Consider the following 26415-nt stretch of genomic DNA (forward strand, 5'->3'; position numbering starts at 1 on the left):
TCTTAGTTCCTCCGACCCCAAATCAACTAATAGGTGAACAGAAACAGTACAGAACAGCACCCGGGTCTACGACAGGGAATGGATACACAGCGTAACCCAGTCTGGACTGGCTAGTCTGACTGCGAGACTCGGCTGCGGTGAGAACCCCGAGTGGCACGCGATTTCCCAAGCAGCGGCAGCTGTGGCGGTCGGAGCTAATCCCTCCCTCCTTCCCGGGCCAGCTGAGAGTCTCGGAGAGGCAAGTTTCCCAAGCCAAGGCGACCGGCACCCCTCTTTTGCGGGCGGCTTCGAGTCTCGGCTTCGAGTCCGCGGCTACGAGTCTCGGATCAGAGGGCTATCCAAATCCTGGACTGGCTAGTCTGACTGTGAGACTCAGCTGCAGTGAGACCCCCGAGCGGCGCGCGATTTTCCGAGCAGCGGTAGCTGCGGCGGTTGGAGATACTCCCTCCCTCCTTCCCGGGCCGGCTGAGAGTATCAGAGAGGCAAGTTTCCCAAGCTGAGGCAACCGGCGCCCCTCTTTTGTGGGCGGCTTCGAGTCTCAGCTTCGAGTCCTCAGGTACGAGTCTTGGTTCAGAGGGCTATCCAAAGTCTGGACTGGCTAGTCTGACTGTGAGACTCGGCTGCGGTGAGACCCCCGAGCAACGCACGATTTCCCGAGCAGCGGCAGTTGCGGCGGTTGGAGCTACTTCCTCCCTCCTTCCCGGGCCGGCTGAGAGTCTCGGAGAGGCAAGTTTCCCAAGCCGAGGCGGCCAGCGCCCTCTTTTGCGAGCGGCTTCAAGTCTCGACTTTGAGTCCGCGGCTACGAGTTTCGGATCAGAGGGCTATCCAAGCCGTGGTGCCCCCCCACCCCCGCGGGAGTCTTCCTGGTCCAGTGGGGAATCCCCCAGGCCCGCTGCGGCCCGCGACCAGCCACAGGGTCCCCTCAAGCCACGGCAGCTGACGCCCCCACCACGTGCGGCCCCTGAACCAACGGAGAGAATTGGATCGGAAATCCCCAGGCCGCGGAGATCGGTGACCGGGGAGACCCATTCCAAACACTTGAGACAAACGTGTGCCAAGTGCGCCACCTACTGGGCAAGATAAGAAAAACAGATCCCAGAGATTTCACAGAAAAATCTTACAACCTTGCTGGATCCGACACCCAGAGAAAGCTGAATAAATGCCCAGACGCCAGCAGCAGAAGATAAGTGTCCATGCTCAAAAGATTGAGAATATGACCCAGTCAAAGGAACAAACCGGTAGTTCAAATGAGATACAAGAGCTGAGACAACTAATGCTGAATATACGAACAGAAATGGAAAACCTCTTCAAAAATGAAATCGATAAATTGAGGGAGGACATGAAGAGGACATGGGCTGAGCATAAAGAAGAAATAGAAAAACTGAAAAAACAAATCTCAGAACTTATGGAAGTGAAGGATAAAGTAGCAAAGATGGAAAAAATAATGGATACCTACAATGATAGATTTAAAGAGACAGAAGATAGAATGAGTGATTTGGAGGATGGAACATCTGAATTCCAAAAAGAAACAGAAACTATCGGGAAAAGAATGGAAAAGTTTGAACAGGGCATCAGGGAACTCAAGGACAATATGAACCGCACAAATATACGTGTTGTGGGTGTCCCAGAAGGAGAAGAGAAGGGAAAAGGAGGAGAAAAACTAATGGAAGAAATTATCACTGAAAATTTCCCAACTCTTATGAAAGACCTAAAATTACAGATCCAAGAAGTGCAGCGCACCCCAAAGAGATTAGACCCAAATAGGTGTTCTCCAAGACACTTACTAGTTAGAATGACAGAGGTCAAAGAGAAAGAGAGGATCTTGAAAGCAGCAAGAGAAAAACAATCCATCACATACAAGGGAAACCCAATTAGACTATGTGTAGATTTCTCAGCAGAAACCATGGAAGCTAGAAGACAGTGGGATGATATATTTAAATTACTAAAAGAGAAAAACTGCCAACCAAGACTCCTATATCCAGCAAAATTATCCTTCAAAAATGAGGGAGAAATTAAAACATTCTCAGACAAAAAGTCACTGAGTGAATTTGTGACCAAGAGACCAGCTCTGCAAGAAATACTAAAGGGAGCACTAGAGTCAGATACAAAAAGACAGAAGAGAGAGGTATGGAGAAGAGTGTAGAAAGAAGGAAAATCAGATATGATATATATAATACAAAAGGCAAAATGTTAGAGGAAAATATTATCCAAACAGTAATAACACTAAATGTCAATGGACTGAATTCCCCAATCAAAAGACATAGATTGGCAGAATGGATTAAAAAACAGGATCCTTCTATATGCTGTCTACAGGAAGCACATCTTAGACCCAAAGATAAACATAGGTTGAAAGTGAAAGGTTGGGAAAAGATATTTCATGCAAATAACAGCCAGAAAAGAGCAGGAGTGGCTATACTAATATCCAGCAAATTAGACTTCAAATGTAAAACAGTTAAAAGAGACAAAGAAGGACACTATATACTAATAAAAGGAACAATTAAACAAGAAGACATAACAATCATAAATATTTATGCACCGAACCAGAATGCCCCAAAATACATGAGGAATACACTGCAAACATTGAAAGGGAAATAGACTCATATACCATAATAGTTGGAGACTTCAATTCCCCACTCTCATCAATGGACAGAACATCTAGACAGAGGATCAATAAAGAAATAGAGAATCTGAATATTACTATAAATGAGCTAGACTTAACAGACATTTATAGGACATTACATCCCACAACAGCAGGATACACCTTTTTCTCAAGTGCTCATGGATCATTCTCAATGATAGACCATATGCTGGGTCACAAAACAAGTCTTAACAAATTTAAAAAGATTGAAATCATACACAACACTTTCTCGGATCATAAAGGAATGAAGTTGGAAATCAATAATAGGTGGAGTGCCAGAAAATTCACAAATACCTGGAGGCTCAACAACACACTCCTAAACAACGAGTGGGTCAAAGAAGAAATTGCTAGAGAAATTAGCAAATACCTCGAGGCAAATGAAAACGAAAACACAGCATATCAAAACTTATGGGATGCAGCAAAGGCAGTGGTAAGAGGGAAATTTATTGCTTTAAATGCCTATATCAGAAAAGAAGAAAAGGCAAAAATTCAGGAATTAACTATCCATTTGGAAGAACTGAAGAAAGAACAGCAAGCTAACCCCAAAGCAAGCAAAAGGAAAGAAATAAGAAAGATTAGAGCACAAATAAATGAAATTGAAAACATGAAAACAATAGAGAAAATCAATAAGGCCAGAAGTTGGTTCTATGAGAAAATCAATAAGATTGATGGGCCCTTAGCAAGATTGACAAAAAGAAGAAGAGAGAGGATGCAAATAAATAAGATCAGAAATGGAAGAGGAGACATAACTACTGACCTCACAGAAATAAAGGAGGTAATAACAGGATACTATGAACAACTTTACGCTAATAAATACAACAATTTAGAGGAAATGGATGGGTTCCTGGAAAGACATGAACAACCAACTTTGACTCAAGAAGACATAGATGACCTCAACAAACCAATCACAAGTAAAGAAATTGAATCAGTCATTCAAAAGCTTCCTAAAAAGAAAAGTCCAGGACCAGACGGCTTCACATGTGAATTCTATCAAACATTCCAGAAAGAATTAGTACCAACTCTCCTCAAACTCTTCAAAAAAATCGAAGCAGAGGGAAAACTACCTAATTCATTCTATGAAGCCAACATTACCCTCATACCAAAACCAGGCGAAGATATTACAAGAAAAGAAAACTACAGGCCGATCTCTCTAATGAATATAGATGCAAAAATCCTCAATAAAATTCTAGCAAATCGTATCCAACAACACATTAAAAGAATTATTCATCATGACCAAATAGGATTCATCCCAGGTATGCAAGGATGGTTCAACATAAGAAAATCAATTAATGTAATACACCATATCAACAAATCAAAGCAGAAAAATCACATGATCATCTCAATTGATGCAGAGAAGGCATTTGACAAGATTCAACATCCTTTCCTGTTGAAAACACTTCAAAGGATAGGAATACAAGGGAACTTCCTTAAAATGATAGAGGGAATATATGAAAAACCCAAAGCTAATATCATCCTCAATGGGGAAAAATTGAAAACTTTCCCCCTAAGATCAGGAACAAGACAAGGATGTCCACTATCACCACTATTATTCAACATTGTGTTGGAGGTTCTAGCCAGAGCAATTAGACAAGAAAAAGAAATACAAGGCATCAAAATTGGAAAGGAAGAAGTAAAACTATCACTGTTTGCAGACGATATGATACTATATGTCGAAAACCCGGAAAAATCCACAACAAAACTACTAGAGCTAATAAATGAGTACAGCAAAGTAGCAGGTTACAAGATCAACATTCAAAAATCTGTAGCATTTCTATACACTAGCAATGAACAAGCAGAGGGGGAAATCAAGAAATGAATCCCATTTACAATTGCAACTAAAAGAATAAAATACCTAGGAATAAATTTAACTAAAGACACAAAAAACCTATATAAAGAAAACTACAAAAAACTGGTAAAAGAAATCACAGAAGACCTAAACAGATGGAAGGGCATACCGTGTTCATGGATTGGAAGACTAAATATAGTTAAGATGTCAATCCTACCTAAATTGATTTACAGATTCAATGCAATACCAATCAAAATCCCAACAACTTATTTTTCAGAAATAGAAAAACCAATAAGCAAATTTATCTGGAAGGGCAGGGTGCCCCAAATTGCTAAAAACATCTTGAGGAAAAAAAACAAAGCTGGAGGTCTTGCACTGCCTGACTTTAAGGCATATTATGAAGCCACAGTGGTCAAAACAGCATGGTATTGGCATAAAGATAGATATATCGACCAATGGAATTGAATAGAGTGCTCAGATATAGAACCTCTCATCTATGGACATTTGATCTTTGATAAGGCAGTCAAGCCAACTCACCTGGGACAGAACAGTCTCTTCAATAAATGGAGCCTAGAGAACTGGATATCCATATGCAAAAGAATGAAAGAAGACCCATATCTCACACCCTACACAAAAGTTAACTCAAAATGGATCAAAGATCTAAACATTAGGTCTAAGACCATAAAACAGTTAGAGGAAAATGTAGGGAGATATCTTATGAATCTTACAATTGGAAGCGGTTTTATGGACCTTACATCTAAAGCAAGAGCACTGAAGAAGGAAATAAATAAATGGGAACTCCTCAAAATTAAACACTTTTGTGCATCAAAGAACTTCATCAAGAAAGTAGAAAGACAGCCTACACAATGGGAATCAATATTTGGAAACGACATATCAGATAAAGGTCTAGTATCCAGAATTTATAAAGAGATTTTTCAACTCAACAACAAAAAGACAGCCAACCCAATTACAAAATGGGAAAAAGACTTGAATAGACACCTCTCAGAGTAAGAAATACAATTGGCTAAAAGACACATGAAGAGATGCTCAATGTCCCTGGCCATTAGAGAAATGCAAATCAAAACCACAATGAGCTATCATCTCACACCCACCAGAATGGCCATTATCAACAAAACAGAAAATGACAAGTGCTGGAGAGGATGCGGTGAAAGAGGCACACTTGTCCACTGTTGGTGGGAATGTCAAATGGTGCAACCACTGTGGAAGGCAGTTTGGCGGTTCCTCAAAAAGCTGAATATAGAATTGCCATACGACCCAGCAATATCATTGCTGGGAATCTACTCAAAGGAATTAAGGGCAAAGACACAAACGGACATTTGCACACCAATGTTTATAGCAGCGTTATTTACAATTGCAAAGAGATGGAAACAGCCAAAATGTCCATCAACAGACGAGTGGCTAAACAAACTGTGGTATATACATACGATGGAATATTATGCAGCTTTAAGACAGGATAAACTTATGAAGCATGTAATAACATGGATGGACCTAGAGAACATTATGCTGAGTGAGTCTAGCCAAAAACTAAAAGACAAATACTGTATGGTCCCAATAATGTGAACCGACATTCGAGAATAAACTTGGAATATGTCATTGGTAACAGAGTCCAGCAGGAGTTAGAAACAGGGTAAGATAATGGGTAATTGGAGCTGATGGGATACAGACTGTGCAATAGGACTAGATACAAAAACTCAAAAATGGACAGCACAATAATACCTAATTGTAAAGTAATCATGTTAAAACACTGAATGAAGCTGCATCCAAGCTATAGGTTTTTGTTTTGTTTTGTTTGGTTCTGTTTTGTTCTTACTATTATTACTTTTATATTTTTTTCTCTATATTAACACTCTGTATCTTTTTCGGTTATATTGCTAGTTCTTCTAAACCAATGCAAATGTACTAAGAAACAATGATCATACATCTATGTGATGATGTTAAGAATTACTGATTGCATATGTAGAATGGTATGATTTCTAAAAAAAAAAATGGTCAGCTCAATACTGCCTAATTGTAATGTAATTATGTTGGAACGCTGAATGAAGCTGCATCTGAGCTATAGTTTTTTTTTTTCTTATATATTTTTGTACTTTTTATTTTTATTTTTGTTTTCTCTCTGTGTTATCATTTTATTTCTTTTTCTGTTGTCTTGCTCTTTCTTTCTCTAAATCGATGCATATGTACTGAGAAATGATGACCATATACCTATGTGATGATATTAAGAATTACTGATTGCATATGTAGGATGGAATGATTTCTAAATGTTGTGTTAGTTAATTTTTTTTAATTAATAAAGAAAAAACATACAAAAGCAAAGAAAATGTGGCAGAAGACTGTGTGGCCCACAAAGCTACAGATTTGTGCAAAACACATGCTGACCCCTGAGCTAAGGCAAGCATTTTCAGATGAGGTAGATGAGGCCCAGAATTACTCTGAAAAATAAAATATATTAACTTTTTAAGTATTTCCATTTATGAAAAGTTTCAGACCATCCCTAATTTTCATACCAGAATTCTCTTTTTCAGTACATTTTTCATCAGAGAGAAAGCATCAAATAGGTCCCAAGGGCAATTACCATCCTACTTCAACAACTTCTAATTTCTTTGTTAAGCAGTTGAACAATGGACTGTAGCTAATTGGAGAGGTTTTTAGTTTACTAAAACTGACAAAGTGCCATATACCAGAAATCAGTTGGCCTTTACAATGGGGATTTAATAACTTCCAAGTTTATAGTTCCAAGGCCATGAAAATATCAAAATCAAGGCATCAACAGAATGATAACTTCCCCCTGAAGACCGGGCAGCAGCATCCTCAACTCCTGTGTCACAAGGCCAAGCACATGGCAGCATCTTCTGGTTTCTCCCTTTTCTTCCAGGTTCCATTGATTTCAGCTTCTGTGGCTTTCTCTCTCTCTCAGAATCTTTTTTAAAGGACTCCAATAGGAGGATTAAGTTCATCCTGAAAAGGTCCATCACACCTTAACTGAAGTAGCCTCATCTAATGATCCTACTTACATGGGCTCACACCACAGGAATGGATTAGGTTTAAGAGCAAATTTTTCTGGAATACATATGGCTTTAAATCACCATAGAACAAAATTTATGGACTGTGTAACTACTTATTTATTTTTTGAAGGACTTTCAGACTGTTTTCCAAAGTGATAATACCATTTTATTTTGTTGTGGTAAAATACATGTAACATATAATTTACCACTTTAACCATTTTAAAGTGTGCAATTAAGTGGACTCAAGTGCTTTCACAATGTTGTGCACACTGTGAACATTGCCTGGTTCCAAGAAGTTTTCATTACCCCAAATGGAAACACTCTACCCTTCAGACAGTCACTCCCCATTTTCCCTCCATCCAGCCCCTGGCAGCCGTCAGTGTGTTTTCTGTTACTATGGATTTGCCTATTCTGGATATTTCATGTAAATGGAATCATGCGATATATGGTCTTTAGTATCTGGCTGCTTTTGCTCAGCATAATGTTTTCATGGCTCACCCATGTTGTAGCATGTCAGAACTTCATTATTCCTTTTTATGGCTGAGTAACATGCATTGTACGGATAGACTACATATGGTTTCCGTTCATCAAGTGATGGACATTTGGGATATTTCCACTTTTGGGCTGCTGCTGACACACAATTCACTCTCTTTCCCTTATTTAGTATAAATGTCCTTCATCCAGCAAGTATCTCTTGAGAGCCTTCCCTGCCCTTGGGGAAGTGCTGGGGGACACTACTGTGGATGCCTAAATCTTGCAGTCCCAAGGGAAAACATACTGATCAGCCACAAATTGTGATGTCCACTTTGAAAGAGGGTAAAGGGCTAAAGAGGGCTGACAGTAGGGGCTTTGCAGGTTGAGAGGGTGCAAGCTTGGGGGATAAGTGTACAAAACAGAGAAGACCTCGAGTACAGAAGGAGAGCATTGCAAGGTCTTTCTCCTCTCTCCCTCTGTGTTTGAGGGTCTCCTTACTCTCATAAATATGAGTATGTGGAAATCCTATCTATGGGTCTTCTGAGTGGTCTCTTTGTCATTGCTATTGCATGGCTGTGTCCTCCCCACTGCTCTGGGGCTCCTGGGCCTCCACTTGCATTGCTGGAGCATCCCTAGAAAGTCATAGCCACAATCCCTTCATAGAACAGGTGCCCTCCAGAGATCTGGGGCCAGGAAGGCCATATTCCCTTTGCTGCCCTCTTCCTTCCATGGGCCATTTGGACTTGACCAAGCTGGGCCATTTTGGACCTTGGTCAAGACTTTGACCAAGACACTGACTTTTTGTTGCCCTCCTCACCCTCACAGCCTGTCAAACAGATTAAATAGCCTCCATATCCCAGGTCAGATATTTTTATCTAACTTAATGAACTGAACTATTGTTAACTAATTTATATGTAATTATATATCATAGTGACTTAATTAAACATGTCAATGTGATTTAGCCACTTCTATCTTCAGAAAACAGTAAATTTCTTTTTTTTCCAACCTCAAACCTTTTTTCAGCTCTCTGGATATGTATCTCATAAGCACTGGCCCCGATACTAAAGGATTGGGGGTGATACAAGAGAGTTAGCAGGAAAGAAGGGGCCAAGCCTGACTTTCTCCATAGGGAATGAGGGAACAGCCAAGAAGCTCAGCCCTTCACAGGGTCAAACTTTCGAGACATCCCTCTGTTCCTAACATGAAATTACCCCCATGCACACCTTTCAATCTCCCCTTCACACAAATTGCTAGTTGTCCTCCCTCACTTTTGGGGAAATCCCGTTCATACCCACAGAGGTTGGTTTCATCCCAGGCTCTCCCCCTGCACCCCACTGGTATATGACCCAGCCTGAGTCACTTGGTCTGCAGTGAGCTCTGAGAGGGGTTGGCCTCTTTCTGGACACTCAGGGATGGCCAAGTGTTCTCTTTGTCTCCTCTGCACTCAGTTGGTGAGAAAGGGACTTCTGCCTTTGGGTTCTGAGGGTGTCTGGACACATAACACCCAACCACGGACAGATGAGTGTGGCAGCTGTTTATTAGCCACATATACTCAGCCTGGGGAAGAGGACACCACATGCTATGAAGGCCCACATGGGGCCTACATTGGGCACCGTGTTCACAGCCAGGGTCTCAGGAGGCAAGAGGGTGGGATGCACCCCCATTCCATGACATGATGTCATTGGCCCGTCTGAATGATCTCAAGGACCGGCAAGAAACTGAAGCCCCCTGCTTGGGCATAGGCACACCCTGGACCTGATCCCTTTGAAAAGAAGGAGTTTGGCTAGGGGAATTTATCTACCAAGACAGAGTGGGAGGGGAGCTTGCAGTTAGGTCACTAGAGGTGCCCCTGATTCACCAGATGTCAAGGGACACGACATTGAGCCTTAACTTTCAGCCTCACACCCCCCCCCCCACGAGGTTACACCAAGTACCATAGCAATGTGCAGAGAGGGCTGGTCCTCCAGGTTGGTTCCCTTTAGGATCTCCCCATCATGTCACTGGTAGACATGCCAGGTTCTTCAGCCTTTTGTCCAGTGTAGAACCACAGACCACAGGTGCACACACACACACACACACAAATGTGTACAAAGAGAGGCCCATCAACTTCGTAAGGAGAAAAAGAAATGTTTTCTAACTCATTCTTAACTATAGGGCTTCTTTCTGGCCAAGTCAGGTAAAGTGGCGTGAGTACCTTTCCTTCATCTCCTACTTCCAATTTACGTCCCTTTGGACCTTTGGGGACAAGCACAAGACCCACAGCTGAGCCATGGGTTCTTTACTGGACTCTTTTTTAACTCCACAAAGACCAGGGTAGGAGTTTGCAAGTAAGGCTCAGGCAAAGGTCTTCATCTGAGTGGCATCTGGCAGGAAGAATTGCAGGTTTCTGCCACCCCCTGGTTCCCCTGGCCCTGAAGCTGGCTTAGGCCAAGCTCTCTCCCGAGGCCCTGACCTCAGAGCCTTGCCTCTGAGCCCCGGAGGGTGGCACCACTTAGGCTCACCCTGCTACCTGCCGGGGTCTTGTTGCTGTCTCAATACCATCCTCCTCCTGTCTCTGGTCACTTTGAGTAGAAATACCTGCTGGTGCCCATCCTCCCAGAAAGCTGCGTCCAGCTTGGGCTGAGCAGACTCTTTGCACGCCCTGGAACAATGCGTTTGGATATTGGCTGCAATCCTGGAGTGAGTTCTGTCCTTGGACAGAAACTTAACCTGGTTCTTGGAGCTTCCTCTTCTTTGTCTGGAATCAGGATGCTGCCTCCTGCTTGACTGGGTTAGGGTTGGGCTTTGGGTGACAGTTCTGCTGTGCATGACTAACTCTGGGAAAATCGGTTCAGAAATTCTAGGAACCGCCTCTTACTTGGACAGCCTGGTTTCCACACCCATCATATTCTTGGACTTCCGTCAGTAATGCAGTGAGTGCACAGAGCAAATTACTCTCCCATCCTGTTTGGGGAGTATAAACCATTAACGGGCATCACTATTACTTTCATTTGCTGCAGCATGGTTTTCCCTCTTGAGGCCTTGCAGAGAGTCTCTGCAGGGCTTTTCTTCTTAGCACTGTGGGGCCTGGCTGGAAGAGAGAAGGTGCTGGTTGTCCCTCAGGATGGAAGCCACTGGCTCAGTATGAAAGAAGTGAGTGAGCGCCTCAGTGAGAAGGGGCATGAGGTTGTGGTGCTAGTTCCAGAAGTTAATTTGCTGCTGAAAGAATCCAAATTCTGCACAAGAAAATTTACCCAGTGCTGTACACCCAGGAAGATCTGAAGAACCAGTTTTGCTCCTTTGGAAACAGTCATTTTACCATCAGTTCATACCCCGGCCTCCTTCCTACTGAGCTCAGGAATGTGATGATTTTCCTGGACCTAATGTTTGCCAACTGTGAGAGCCTCCTGAAGGACTCCGACACCCTGAGTTTCCTTAGGGTGAGCACATTCAATGTCCTTTTCACAGACCCAGCCTCACCTTCTGGCGTGATCCTGGTCATGTACTTGGGCCTGCCCTCCGTGTACCTCTTCAGGGCTTCCCCGTGTCTCCCAGAGCATGTGGTCAATAGAAGCCCATACCCCATGTCATACGTCCCCATGTGCTACACTCAGTTCTCAGACCAGATGACGTTCCCCAGCGGGTGGCCATCTTCCTTGTGAATTTCTTAAGAGTTCACTATATTTCAGTTTGTGTATAAGATGTATCAAAACCAGGCATTTAATCTCCTTGAGAGAGATGTGTCCCTCCCCACCTTGGATTGGAAGGCCTCCATTTGTCTGCTAAGGTATGACTTTGTGTTCGAGTACCCCTGGCCATCCATGCCCAACATGATATTCGTTGGAGGAATAAACTGCAAAAAGAGAGGTGAGATATCTCAGACTGGTGTTTGTTTTTTTTTTATTAATTAACGGAAAAAAAGAAAGTAACGCAACATTTAGAAATCATACCATTCTACATATGCAATCAGTAATTCTTAACATCATCACATAGATGCATGATCATCGTTTCTTAGTACATTTGCATCGGTTTAGAACAACTAGCAACACAACAGAAAAAGATACAGAATGTTAATATAGAGAAAAGAAATAAAAGTAATAATAATAGTAAAAGAACAAACAAACAAAAAAAACCAAAAAACCTATAGCTCAGATGCAGCTTCATTCAGTGTTTTAACATGATTACTTTGCAATTAGGTATTATTGTGCTGTCCATTTTTGAGTTTTTGTATCTAGTCCTGTTGCACAGTCTGTATCCCTTCAGCTCCAATTACCCATTATCTTACCCAGTTTCTAACTCCTGCTGGACTCTGTTACCAATGACATATTCCAAGTTTATTCTCAAATGTCCGTTCACATCAGTGGGACCATACAGTATTTGTCCTTTAGTTTTTGGCTAGTCTCACTCAGCATAATGTTCTCTAGGTGGTGTTTCTTTTTTTTTTTTAATTTTCCTGTTTCTTTGAGTAAAAATCATTCTTATGTGCTCTGTCTTCCCTCAGTCAATTGCCTGCTTTTGCTGACTCACATTTGGACATTTTCCTAAGAAACATACCTTCAGTGGAGATAGAATCATATGCCATTCTTGGGGTAAAAAGGTACCTTAATTCCCTAGGGCTACCATAATATAAAGTACCACAAAGGACAGAAATTTATTGCCTCACTCTTCTGGAGGCTAGATGTCCAACCTGAGGTGTCAGCAGTTCCTTGCATCCTCTGAAGGCTCTAGGGTTCTGGTGGTGGCTGGCTGGCAACCCATGGCTCATTTTGCCTTGAACCATAATTCAATCTCTGCCCTTGATTCTTCTCTGTCTGTTTGTCTCCTGACTCTGTCTAAATTTCCTCTGCCTCTAAGAATACTAGTCATATTGGTTTAGACCCATCTTAAACCAGTTTGGCCTCGTCTTAACTAATATCATCTTTGTAAGAGTTTGAAGCTGTAGGTATTCCCCAAAAGATCATATTCTTTTAATCCTTTCCTGTGGCTGTAGCTCTATTGTAGTGGGACCATTTGATTAGGTTTTTCAGTTCATGCATACTCCAGGTTGGTCTTAATCCTTTTATTGGAGTCCTTTATAAAAGGACGAAACACATAGGGAAAATCAGAGAAACTCACAGAAAAGCCCAGAGAAGCTGAGATATGATAACATACACAGAGTTCAGAAAGGAAACCACCGAAGGCAGAAGCTGGAAGTGATACAACCTGGGAGAGAAGGGAGAGACCAGCAGATGTCCCAATGTGCCAGGCCATGTGTCAAAGGAGTTGAGGATCTCCAGTAGTCAGTCTTTGAAGGTATTGTCCTGTTGATGCCTTGATTTGAACATTTTCACAACCTCAGAATTGTCAACTTCCAAGTTAATAAATTCCTATTGTAAAAGCCAACCCACTTCTTGTATTTTACATTTTTTCAGCATAGAAAATGAAAACAATCTTCAAAGACCCTCTTTCTAAATAGGATCACATTTGAGGGCCTTGGGGTTAGGACTTGAGCGTATCTTTTGATGGGACACAGTTCAAGTTATAGTGGGGATCTGTGTGAGATCTGAGGCTGAGGTGACACAGAGACATTTGGATGAGAAAGGCTGATGTGGGGCTGTAGTAAGGAGACATGTTTAGCGAGGTGGCCTGCGGAGAGTCACAGAACCTTAGAACGAGCATTAGAAAGGTTCTAGTCCAAATCCCACACTTTCTTGTCAGGGAGACAAGGAGACCCAGAGTGGGGACCAAACCCATTCTCCCAATTTAGTCCCATGCTTTTTCCCTGAACCCTCAGGAAACTACAGCCCTGGGCCAAATCCTGCCAGAGGCCTGTTGCCAGAGGCCTGTTTTGTATGGCCCAGAGCAAAGAATGGCTTTTACACTAGTAAAGGCTGTTAAAACAAAGAAAGAAATGAAAGCAAAGAAAATGTGGCAGAATCATTTGTGGCCTGCAAAGCCTACACTTTACTATCTGGCCCTTTATGCAAAACGTGTGCTGACACTGTGGGCCCTGCCCCCTCATGCAGGGCCATGGACAGCATGTGAAATGCTCTGTAAACCCTGCAGGGAAACTCCATCCCTATCCCTTTCTTCCTTGGGCCCAAGTGCAATGCAGCTGGAACTCTTTCCCTGGGAGGTGATGAGAGCACCATGGTTTTCTTGCAACATTCTTTGGGGAGCAGTTACACAGAAAACTAGATCCCAAGTCCTCAGGGGTACCCTTGTGTTCCCGTTTCCTCTTCATGTGTTCCAGAACCACTTAGATCTGTGGTGCTTCAGGGCATAATATCTGGAAATATTTTTGGTGTCACAATTGGGGGTATCTCTCTTACTTCTGTAAGTGGCAGGCAGGGAGGCTGCTAAACATCCTACAATGCCTGGTCACACCTCATTCCCAGAGTAATAAGAAACACTGACTTTAATAAATTGAAAATATCAGCCATGTCTCTGAGCAGGGTGCCCGCTGGGGTGGTGCGGGGTAGCAGGGGTGCTTTTCCAACCCTCTGTGATCACCTTGTCTTCCTGGGGCTCTCTGATGCAGGCTGACATTTCAGCAGTCATTGACTGAGCAGAGGGGGGAGGCAGGGGAACAATGCCTGAAAATGCCAAGTCACTCTTTTTTTTTTTTTTTTCTTTTATGAATTCATTAATTATTTATTTTTACCTTAAAAGCTTTAACACATAAAGGTAATTAACTTTTAGTTTTAAAACTAGTTGGTCAAACTGATGGGGGGGGAGAGAGAGAGACAGAGAGAGACAGAGAGAGACAGGGATAAAGAGAGAGAAAGACACACACAGAAAGAGAGCCTGAGAGAGAGAAGGGTATGAGAGAGAGAGACACAGAGAGAGGCAGAGAGGGAGAGCAACAGGAGAGAGAAAGAGGCAGAAAGGGGGAGAGACAGAGAGAGGGAGAGAGACAGAGATAAAGAGAGAGAGGGACAGAGAGAGAGAGAGAGAGAGAGAGAGAGAGAGACAGAGAGACAGAGAGACAGAGAGACAGAGAGAGAGAGCCCAAGTCACTCTTTATAAACACTTTTGAAAATATGTGAGGTGAGGCAATGACTACCATGTTTGCTTCTCTTTCAAAACTCAGTGTTTATCTTTACAACTGTTTACCTTTGAGATTACCAGACATTTTGGCATAAATGTGTTTCTGTGAATGAGTAGTGTTCTAAAGAGTGGTTACATTTTAGAGGGAGTCAGAGGTAAAAGTATACATATTTGACATGAATACCCCAAAATCTAGAAACTTGATTTTTTAAAATAACTGAAAAATCTAGGAAATGATTGCATGTGGAGTGCTTTTTTTTTTTTTTTAACTTTTTATTGTATAGTGTAACATATATACAAAGCAAAGAAATAAAAAAGCAATAGTTTTCAAAGCAATCTTCAAAAAGTGGTTACAGGACAGATCCCAGAGTTTGTCATGGGCTACCATAGGATCCTCTCATAATTTCCTTTCTAGCTACTCCAGAATATAGGAGGCTAGAGGGCTTAAATAATTTTTTATGATCACATCGACTTTTTTTTCCTTCTTTTTTTTGTGAACAAAAACATAATTACAAAAAAGCTATAAATTTCAAAGCACAGCACCACAATTAGTTGTAGAACATATTTCAGATTTTGACATGGGCTACAATTTCACAATTTTAGACTTTTACTTCTAGCTGCTCTAAAATACAGGAGACGAAAAGAGATATCAATTTAATGATTCACCATTCATATTTATTTGTTAAGTCCTATCTTCTATGTATAATTTCACCATCACTTTTGATCTTTCCATACCTCTCTTTGGATTGTTTGGGCTATTGCAATTCTAAATTTTTGTTATTAGAAGGGTCTGTCACTAATATGGGGTAGAGAGATGGAACCATCTGATGTCCTGGAGAAGCTGGGCTGGATTTCAGGACGTATCTGGACCAGGGACCCATCTGGAGGTTGTAGGTTTCTGGAAACTTACTCTAGTGCCTGGAGCCCTTGTGGAATCTTATATTGCCCAAAGTGTTCTTTAGGATCGGCTGGAATGGTCCTGGTTGGCTGTTGGCAGGTTATGTTAGGTAGCAAGGTCTACCTGAAGCTTGCTGAAGAGCAACCTCCAGGGTAGCCTCTCAAATCTATTTGAACTCTCTGCCACTGATACTTTATTAATAACACTTCCTTCCCCTCCTTTGGTCAGGATGTAATTGTTGATCCCACAGTGCCAGGTCTGGATATATTCCTGGGAGTCATCTACCATGTCACCAGGGAGACTTTCACTCGTGGATGTCACATCCCATGTAGAGAGGAGGGCAATGATTTCACTTGCAGAGTCAGACTTAGAGAGACAGAGACCACATCTGAGCAACAACAGAGGTCCTCCAGAAGTAACTCTTAAACATACCTATAGGTAGTGTAAGCTTCTATGCTACCTACATAAGCTTCACAAGAGTAAGCCCCATGATTGAGGCCATGGCCTATTGATTTGGGTATCCCTAAGGTTTGACACAGTATCAGGGGATTCCCTGATGGTAAGGTTTAGTAGTTTCATAGTCTTTCTCCCCTTCCTCAAGGGACTTTGCCAATACTTTTTTGACTCTCTGCATAATATACTCTAGGATGTTTCCAGGCATTACAATAATCTATACAGGATTAAAGAACCTTTGTCTTATTCTGAGTGTCCTGTGTTTCCGTTGTTCACATGAGCTATACAAATAGGTTGAATTAGATTATGCACCACAGAAAATTTCAGTTCTAGATCAAATAAACCTTTCTTCCATTGGTCTCAGAGACTATGTGTGGTTCTAAAATGTAGACACAGTCTTCCTTATCCCTATGTTCTGAATTACTTTAACCCCAACCTGTTCGGCTTCATTCTTATCTCTAAATGTCAGGTTATATATATAAAACAGCCTCTCAAAACCGAGAAATAATCACGACTCAAGACTTAATATGTCTTCTCTAAAAGCTTACACTCTAGGCCCCTGTTTTCTTATAAGTGTTTTCTGAAGGTGATCATACCATTGTTGTTTTTTTGTTTCTGGCTTATCTTGTCTCACCAAATGTCCAGCATGTTCATTCACATTGTTGCATACCTCACGACATCGTTCCTTTTTGTAGCCGCACAACCTTTGTTCATAAGTGTATACTATTGTTCGTTAATCTACTTCTCCATCAGTGCAACCTTCAGCCACCTGCATTCATTTGGGCATTATGTAGAGGGCCCAAAGACCACAGTCCATCAACAGTTTCAATATTAGATAAATGCATTGCTCCCAAGAGACAGAAAACCAATAAACACACCCTCACCAAATAGGAAATCTAACTCCTCTTAACTCTTGTCCCTCACCCCGTTATTTACCTCTGTTGTTGCTGTGGTAGTGCTGATGGTTTCCTTTTGAACAGAGCTATAGCATGCAATAGCAGTTTTACCCCTGTACCCTGGACTTGAACACTCTTTATACAAGAATCAAATCTTTGAAATAATTCTCATGAGAACTCATTCATATTTCTAGTGTAGTCAGTGGGACGTGTAGGTGTATAAAACCCCTTTCAATCTTGTTCATCTTCAATATGGTATATTACTTCTAGACCCACTAGAGAATCACCTTCACTCCTATCTATTCCCTTACATTGGAGTTCAACCTCATTTGGTAACAGTTCACCCATCTCTAGCTTTTATGTATCTCTAAGTCCCCTATATTCTGTATTATAAGCCTGTGATTATACCTTTATGCTGTCATAAAAGTGGAATCATATCGTATCTGTCCTTTTGTGTCTGGCTAATTTCATTTAACATTATGTCCTCAAGAATCATCCATCTTGTCATGTGTTAAAGACATCATTTCATCTTACTGCTGCATAATATTACTTCCTATATACATTCCACATTTTGTTGATCCACTCATCTGTTGATGGGCATTTGGTTTGTTTCCATCTTTTGGTGACTGTGAATAATGTTGCTATAAACATTGGTGTACAAATGTCAGTCGTTGCTTTCAGCACTTCTGGGTATATACCAAGTAGTGCTATTGCTGGATCATAGGGCAACTCAATATTTAGTTTCGTAAGGAACCGCCAAACAGTCTTCCATAGTGGCTGTACCATTATACATTCCCACCAGCAGTGCAGTAGTGTCCCAGTTTCTCCACATGCTCTCCAACGTTTATAGTTTCCTGTTTGTTTAATAGCAGCCATTCTTATAAGTGTGAGGTGGTATCTCATTGTAGTCTTGATCTGCATTTCCCTTACAGCCAGTGAAAATGAGCATCTCTTCATGTGCTTTTGAGCCATCTGTATTTCCTCTTCAGAAAAATGTCTATTCATACCTTTAGCCCATTTCATAATTGGATTGTTTGTTCTTTTGTTGTTGAGTTGTATGATTCCTTCATATATACAGGAAATCAAATATTTGTCTGATGTGTGATTTCCAAATATTTTCTCCCATTGAGTTGGTTGCCTCTTCACCTTCTTCGCAAAGTCCTGAGATGCAGAAGCATTTGATTTTGAAGAGTTCCCATTTATCTATTTTTTTCTTTTGCTTGTGCTATGGGTGTAAAGTTTAGGAAGGTACCTCCTATTACTAGGTCTTGAAGATATTTCCCTACATTTTCTTCTAGAAGCTTTATGTTGCTAGTTCTTATATTTAAAGTGTTTGGTCCACTTTGAGTCCATTTTTGTGTAGGGTGTAAGAAGGGGTCCTCTTTCATTCTCTTGGCTATTGATATCCAGTTCTTCCATGCTCAATTATTGAAAAGACTATTTTGTCCGAGTTCAGAGGATTTGGGGGCTTTTTCAAAAATCAGTTGACCATAGATTTGGTGGTCTATTTCTGCACTCTCAATTCAATTCCATTGGTCAATGCTTCTGTCTTTGTGCCAGTACCATGCTGTTTTGACCACTGTGGCTTTATAATAGGTTTTAAAATCAGGGAGTGTTAATCCACCCACTATGTCCTTCTTTTTTAGGATGCTTTAAGCTATTCAGGGTCTCTTTCCCTTCCAGATGAATTTGGTAGTTAGCTTTCCCAAATCTTCAAAGTAGATTTGGAATTTTGATTGGTACTGTGTTGAATCTGTAGATCAATTTGGGTAGAATTGACATCTTCACTATATTTAACCTTCCTATCCATGAGTATGGAATGTCTTTCCACCTGTTTAGAGCTCCTTTGATATCTTTTAGCAATGTTATGTAGTTTTCTGTGTACAAGTCATTTATGTTCCTAGTTAAGTTCATTCCTAAATATTTGATTGTTTTAGTTGTTATTTTGAATGGAATTTTTTCATTGACTGTCTTCTCAGCTAGGTCATTGCTTGTGTATAGAAATGTTACTGATTTTTGCACATTAATTTTATATCCTGCCACCTTGCTGAATTTATTAGCTCAAGTAACTTTGCTGTAGGTTTCTCAGGGTCTTCCATGTATAGTATCATATCATCTGCAAATAATGACACTTTTATTTCTTCCTTTGCAATTTGGATGCCTTTTATTTCTTTGTCCTGCCTGATTGCTCTAGCTAGAACTTCTAGCACAATGTTGAATAATAGTGGTGACAGTGGGCATCCTTGTCTTGTACCTGATCTTAGGCAGAAGGCTTTGAATCTCTCTCCATTGAGTATGATGCCAGCTATTGGTTTTTCATATATTCCCTTTATCACATGGAGGTAGTTACCTTTGATTCCTATCTTTTGGAGTGTTTTTATCAGAAAAAGATGCTTAATTTTGTTGAATGCTTTATCAGCATCAATCGAGATGATCATGTGATTTTTTTTCTTTTGATTTGCTAATGTGCTGTATTACCTTAATTGATTGTTCTTGTGTTGAACCATCCTTGCATTCCTGGTATAAATCCCACTTGGTCATGATGTTTAATTCTTTTAATGTGCTGTTGGATTCAATTTGCTAACATTTTATTCAGAATTTTTGCATCCATGTTCATCATGGAGATTGGCCTGTATTTTCCTTTCTAATAGCATCTTTACCTGGTTTTGGTATTAAAATAATATTACCTTCATAAAATGAGTTAGGTAGAGTTCCTTTCCCTCCATTTTTTTGGAAAACTTTGAGCAGGATTGGGGTTAGTTCTTTCTGGAATGTTTGATGAAATTCCCCTGTGAAGCCATCTGGTCCTGGGATTTTTCTTTATAGGATGATTTTTGATGACTGATTGAATCTCTTTATTTGTGACTGGTTTGTTGAGATCTTCTGTTTCTTTCTGCATCAGTGTACCTTGTTTGTATGTATCCAGGAATTTGTCCATTTCATATAAGTTGTCTAGTTTGTTGGCATAGTATCCTCTTATGATTTCTTTTATTTCTCTAGGGTCACTGGTAACACACCCCTTCTCATTTCTGATTTTGTTTATTTGCATCCTCTCTCTTTTTTTCTTTGTCAGTCTTGCTAATGGCCCATCAATTTTATAGTTTTTCTCAAAGAACCAACTTTTAGGTTTATTGATTCTTTCTATTGTTCTTTTGTTCTCCCATTCATTTATCTCTGCTTTGACCTTTGTTATTTCTCTTCTCCTCTTTGCTTTGGGGTTAGTTTGCTGTTCTTTCTCAAGTTCCTCTGGTTTTGCTATTAAGTCTTCGATTTTTGCTCTTTCTTTTTCTTAATATAGGCATTTAAGTCAATAAATTTCCCTCTCTGCACAGCCTTTGTCACATCCTATAAGTTCTGATAAGTTGTATTCTCATTTTCATTCATCTCCGAATAGCTACTGATTTCTCTAGCAATTTCTTCTTTGACCCACTGGTTGTTTAAGAGTGTGTTATTTAATCACCATATATTTGTGGATGTTCTTGTTCTTTGGTGGTTATTGAGATCCTGCTTCATCCCATTGTGATCAGAGAAAGTGCTGTGAATAATTTCAATTTTTAAAAATTTATAAAGACCTGTTTTGTGCCCCAGCATTTGCTCTATCCTGGAAAATGTTCCGTGAGTACTAGAGAAGAATGTATAACCTTGCGCTTTTGGGTGCAATGACCTATGTATGTCTGTTAGGTCTATTTCATTTATCAAGTTGTTTAACTTCTCCATTTCCTTGTTGACCTTCTGTCTGGTTGTTCTATCTATAGAGGGGAATGGTGTATTGAAGTCTCCTACTATTATTGCTGAAACATCTGTCGCTCCCTTCAGTTTTGCCAGTGTCTGCCTCATGTACTTTGGAGCTCCTTGATTGGGAGCATAAACATTTATGATTGTTATATCCTCTTGGTGAATTGACCCTTTGACTAGTATATAGTGTCCTTTGTCTCTTATGATGTCTTTACATTTAAAGTCTATTTTTGTCTGATATTAATATAGCTGTTCCTGCTTTCTTTGGTTACCACTTGCGTGGAAAATCTTTTTCCATCCTTTCACTTTCAATCTATTTGTATTCTTGTGTCTAAAAATGAGTCTCTTGTAAGCAGCATATAGCTGGATTATATTTCTTAATCCATTCTGCCAATCTGTATCTTTTAATTGATAAGTTTAGTCTGTTAATATTCAAACTTATTACTGAAAAGGCATTTCTTAATTCTACCATCTTATCTTTTTAATTTTATTTGTCAGATCTATATATTCTTTTCCCTCTTTCTCTTTGTATTATTTAAATTACCCTTAGAGGTACTCTTCAATTCTGTGCCCTCTTCCAGACCTCCCTCTCCTGTCTTTTTATTTTCAGCCAGCAGAACTCCTTTCAATATTTCTTGTAGGGCCGCTCTTGTTAACAAATTCTTTCAGGACTTGTTTGCCTGTGAAAACTTTAATCTCTCCCTCAGTTTTGAAGGACAAAAGCTGAAAGTCTTTCTCTTTCAGGATCTTGAATATATCATACCACTGCCTTCTTGCCACCAGGGTGCTAGTGGAGTAGTCTGAACTCAAGTCTTATTTGATTTCCCTTGTATGTAGTAGATTGTTTTTCTTATTGCTTTCAGAATTTTCTGCTTCTCTTCAACATTTGACAGACTGATTAGTATATGCCTTGGGGAAGGCCTATTGGGTTTAATCTGTATGGAGTTCTTTGACTTCTATAATTATGTCCTTTATGATGTTTGGGAAGTTTTCCCCCATTATATCCTCAACAACTCTTCCTAGATCTTTACTCCTCTCTTCTCCTTCTGGAACACCAATGACTCTTATATTTGTGCACTTTGTTTTGTCTATGATTTCCCTGAGTTCCCATTCAATTTTTTCCCATCTTTTCTGCCATTTGCTGTTTTGAGTCTTTGAAGTCAATTATCCTGTCCTATATATCACTTATTCTTTCTTCTGTCTCTTCAAATCTGGTGTTGTGTGCCTCTAGTATGTTTTTTCAGTTGATCAGCAGAGTCTTTAATCTCTGTGATTTCTGCTATTTTTCTGTTTATTCTTTCAAATTCCTCTTTGTGCTCTTCAACTATCTTTTCATCTCCTTTATGCCATTTGCTATCCCATTGATTTTATTTAGCAGAGTTGTATGAACCTCTGTGATTAGTTGTTCCAATGTTTGTGTCTCCTCTGGTGTTTTAATTTGGTCATTAGGCAGGGCTTTATCTGTCTGCATTGTGATATGCTTAGTGATCTTCTGCTGTCTTCATCGCATGTAAATATCCTGATTGGTTTACTTTGGGAGTTGGTTTCTTTCAGTAGTCTAAGGCCTTTTGTTTGTGGGATGGTTGTACAGCAGGGAGCAGGGCACGGGGTGGAGGACTCAGTATGGTGATTTGTTTCAGGGCAGGTATGGATGCATGTTGGGGATGTTATGCTGAAGCTTGTGAATGTGGGCATCCAGTGGCAAGGGAGGGTGTAGCTGTGTGGGTGCACCACTCTGGGGTGTGTAACCCTGGTGTGCGTTGGTCTAAGGCATGGGGCCCTTTTCGTGCATGCATAGAGCTGTGGGAGCAGGTTGGTATTATGCCTTCGTGGATTGGGGGCAGATGTGACTTGGATGCATAGGTTGGCAATTTCTCAGAGCTGGGAAGTGAGGCTGAGGGCTGTGCACATGTGCAGTTCTAGGACTGCTATAAAGTGCGGTTCCCAGAAATGAATGACGTGATTGGGAGCCCGAGCACATGCATGGGCCTGGGAGTTCTGTAAACGGATGGCTTAGCTCAGGGAGGGTGGATGAGGCTGTGTGACACTATGGGCGGGGGTCAGTGGTAGTCTAGGTATGGAGATTAGTGCCTGCAACCTTTATGCACTGGCAACAGTCTGCAGGGAACAGGGAGGGGGAGGTAGTGCTTGGGAGGTGTGCAGGAGAGGTGGGTTGGGCAGCACTTGGGGTGGGGGGGTGGGGCAGGTGTTTGCACTAGGGACTGGTGGGGTGGGGGTGCCTGGAGAAGGTGATGGGGTTCAAGTGCGTAGGGTGAGGGATGAGTCGCCGGTTCTGGGGCTGTGCTGGTGAGGGTAGCACACCCCAGGTTCATGGACTGGCTTGCTTCCTAGTCCCATGCTCCTGTCCATGCACTCCCATGGGCTCTGCAGCTCCACTCCATGCTCCAGCTTTTTCCCTCACAGGTCCTTGGCCTCTGCAACCAGGGCTGCTGCATGTGGTGCAGGAGGCTCTCCCAGGTCAGCCGCACTCCCGAATTGCCACTTCAGTTGCCCTCCAGTCCCTTCTTTAATTTTTCTGTGGAGCAGGGCTAATCACAAGCTACTCTAGTCGACCATTTTCCTTGCATGTGGAATTTTAAAAAAACTAGCTTTACTGATATTTAATTCACATACCATACAATCCACTCATTTAAAGTTTACAGTTCAATAGTTTTTAGCAGATTTTTAGAGTAGTGTGACCATTACCACAATCAGCTTTAGAACATTTTCCAGTTATTCCCCCAAAGAAATCCTGGACCCAGTAGCAGTCACACTCCATACTCTCCTTCCTCCAGCTCCTGTCAGACACTAATTTACTTTCTATCTCTGTGGATTTTCCTACTCTAGGCATTTCATAGAAATTGAACCATACCATATATGCCTGGCTTTCTTGACTTAGCATCATGTTTTAAAGATTTATACATGTTGTAGCCTTACTTTTTATTGCCAAATAATAGTCTATTCTATGGATATTCCACATTTTATGAATCTAGTCATTATCTGATGGACATTTGGTTTTTCCAGTTTTGGGCTATTATGCATAATGCTGCTGTAAACATAGTCATAAGGTGTTTGTGTGGACATAGATTTCCAATTCTCTTGAGTCTATATCTAGGAGTGTCTTTTAGTTTCCTAGCCTGTTCAAAGCAATACTATGGAATGGGTAGGCTTAAATAATGGCAATATATTCACTTATGGTTAAAGTTCAAGGATACTGTCCAAATCCAGGCATCCTCAAGGTGATCCTTTCTTCCTGAAGACCGACAACCAGCAATCCTTGACCCTTCTGCCACATCGCAAGGCACATGGCAGCATCTGCTGGTCTCTCCCTTCTCTTCCAGGTTCTTTTGAATTCAGATTCTTGTTCCTGTGGATTTCCTGATCTCTCTCAGTATTCCTTTTAAAGGACTCCAGTAGGAGGATTAAGTCCCATCCTGAACGATGTGCATGACACCTTAACCTAAGTAGCCTCACCTGAAGGTCCTACTTACATGGGCTCACTCCCACAGGAATGGATTTGGTTTAAGACATGTTTTTCTGCGGTGCATATAGCTTCAAATCACCACAGAGCCAAATTTCTGAACTATATGATAACTACACAATATCTTTTGAGTGACTTCCAAACTGTGTTCCAAAGTGGCTATACTGTTTTATCTTTTTGTGGTAAAATACACATAACATATAACTTACCTTTTTCTTTTCCTTTGTATGCTGTATGTCGGGCATCACATTTCATTCTTTTTCCATGTGAGTATCCCTTATTGCAGCACCTTTTGTTGATTTTTGTTTGTTTGTTTTTTCTTTTTTGGGGAGCAGGCGCCAGGAATCGAACCTCGTCTCCAGCATGGCAGGTGAGAACTCTGCCTCCTGAGCCATCATGGACCACCCTGCTCATTTTTTCTTTTGTTTGTTTGTTTTTGGAGAAGTGCATGGGCCAGGCATTGAACCTGGGTTTCCTGCATGGCAGGTAGGAATTCTACCACTGAACTACCCTTGCACCCCTGTAATTTACCATTTTAAAGTGTGCAATTCAGTGGACTCTAGTGCTTTCAGAATGTTGTGCACCATCAATATTGCTTGGTTCCAGGATGTTTTCATCACCCCAAATGGAAACCCTCTACCCTTTAGACAGTTATTTCCCATTTTCCCTCCATCTGGCCTCTGGCAGCAATCAGTGTGCTTTCTGTTACTCTGGATTTGCCTATTCTGGATAGTTAATGTAAATGGAATCATGCAATATGTGGCCTTTTGTGACTGGCTGCTTTCACTCAGCATAATGTTTTCATGGCTTCTCTCTGTTGTAGCACATATGTGCTACAGAACTTCATCCCTTTTTATGGCTAAAGAATATTCCATTGTATGGATAGACCACATTTTGTTTTTCTTTCAACAGATGATGGACCTATTGTGACTCCTTCTGCTAAAAACGTTGATGTATACAAGCTTGTGTTGAATACCTGTTTTCAATTCTTTTGGGTATATACCTAGGAATAGAATTGCTGGTCATACGTAATTCAATGTTTAACTGATTAAGAACTGCCAAACTCTTTCCTACAGTGACTGTACCACTTTACCTTTCCACCAGCAATGAATGAGGGTTCCAGTTTATCCACATTCTTACTCACATTTATTCTTTTTTAAGTTTTTAAAATTTTTATTTTTATTATAGCTCTCTTGTTTGGTGTGAAGTAGTGTTTATTGTGATTTTGATTTGTGTTTCCCTAATAACTAATGACATTGAGCTTCTTTTCATGTACTTGTTGGCCATTTGTATATCTTCTTTGGAGCAATTTCTATTCAAGTCCTTTGTTCAGTTTATAATAGGGTTTTCTGGTTTTGTTGTTGTTGTTGTTGAGTTGAGCATTTATTTACAGATCTGGATATTTAACTGTTGTAGGATATATAGTTATTTTTTCTCCCATTCTGAAAAAGCTACAAGAATGTAGCTTTTTCCACTACATTCTTGATTGTATCCATTAACGCATAAAAGTTTTTAATTTTGATGAAGTACAATTTGTCTAGGTCTTTTCTTGCTTTTGCTTTTGGTGTCATATCTAAAAAGACTTGTCTAACCCAAGGTCACAAATATTCACACATCAGTTTCCTTTATAGGTTTATGCTTTTAGCTCTTGTATTTGGTCAATGATCCATTTTGAGTTAATTTTTTAACAGGATGTAAGATAGAGGTTCTCTTTCATTCTTTTGGTTATGGATATCCAGTTCTCCCAACACCACTTATTGAAGAGACTGTTCTCTCTCAATTAAGTGAGCCCACTTAATTATCAAAAATCAATTAACCATGGATCTAAGGGTCTATTTCTGTGTTCTCAATCTGATTCCATAGATCAGTATGTCTATATTTATGCCTGCACCATGCCGTTTTGATTATTGTAGCTTTATAATGTGCTTTAAAGTCATGAAGCACGATACCTCCCATTTCATTCTTATTTTTCAGGATGTTTTGGTTATTTTAGGCCCTTTACTCTTCAAAATAAATGTGATAA

The 26415-nt window shown here is 40.7% G+C and overlaps 1 pseudogene; it reads left to right on the forward strand.

Moving 5' to 3' along the window:
- The first annotated feature begins 10726 nt into the window (after positions 1 to 10726).
- On the forward strand, positions 10727 to 13316 carry LOC143675901 (UDP-glucuronosyltransferase 1A6 pseudogene; annotated as a pseudogene).
- The last annotated feature ends 13099 nt before the right edge of the window (positions 13317 to 26415 follow it).

This window comes from Tamandua tetradactyla, chromosome 3, assembly GCF_023851605.1.
Source record: "Tamandua tetradactyla isolate mTamTet1 chromosome 3, mTamTet1.pri, whole genome shotgun sequence".
Taxonomy (NCBI): Eukaryota; Metazoa; Chordata; class Mammalia; order Pilosa; family Myrmecophagidae; genus Tamandua; species Tamandua tetradactyla.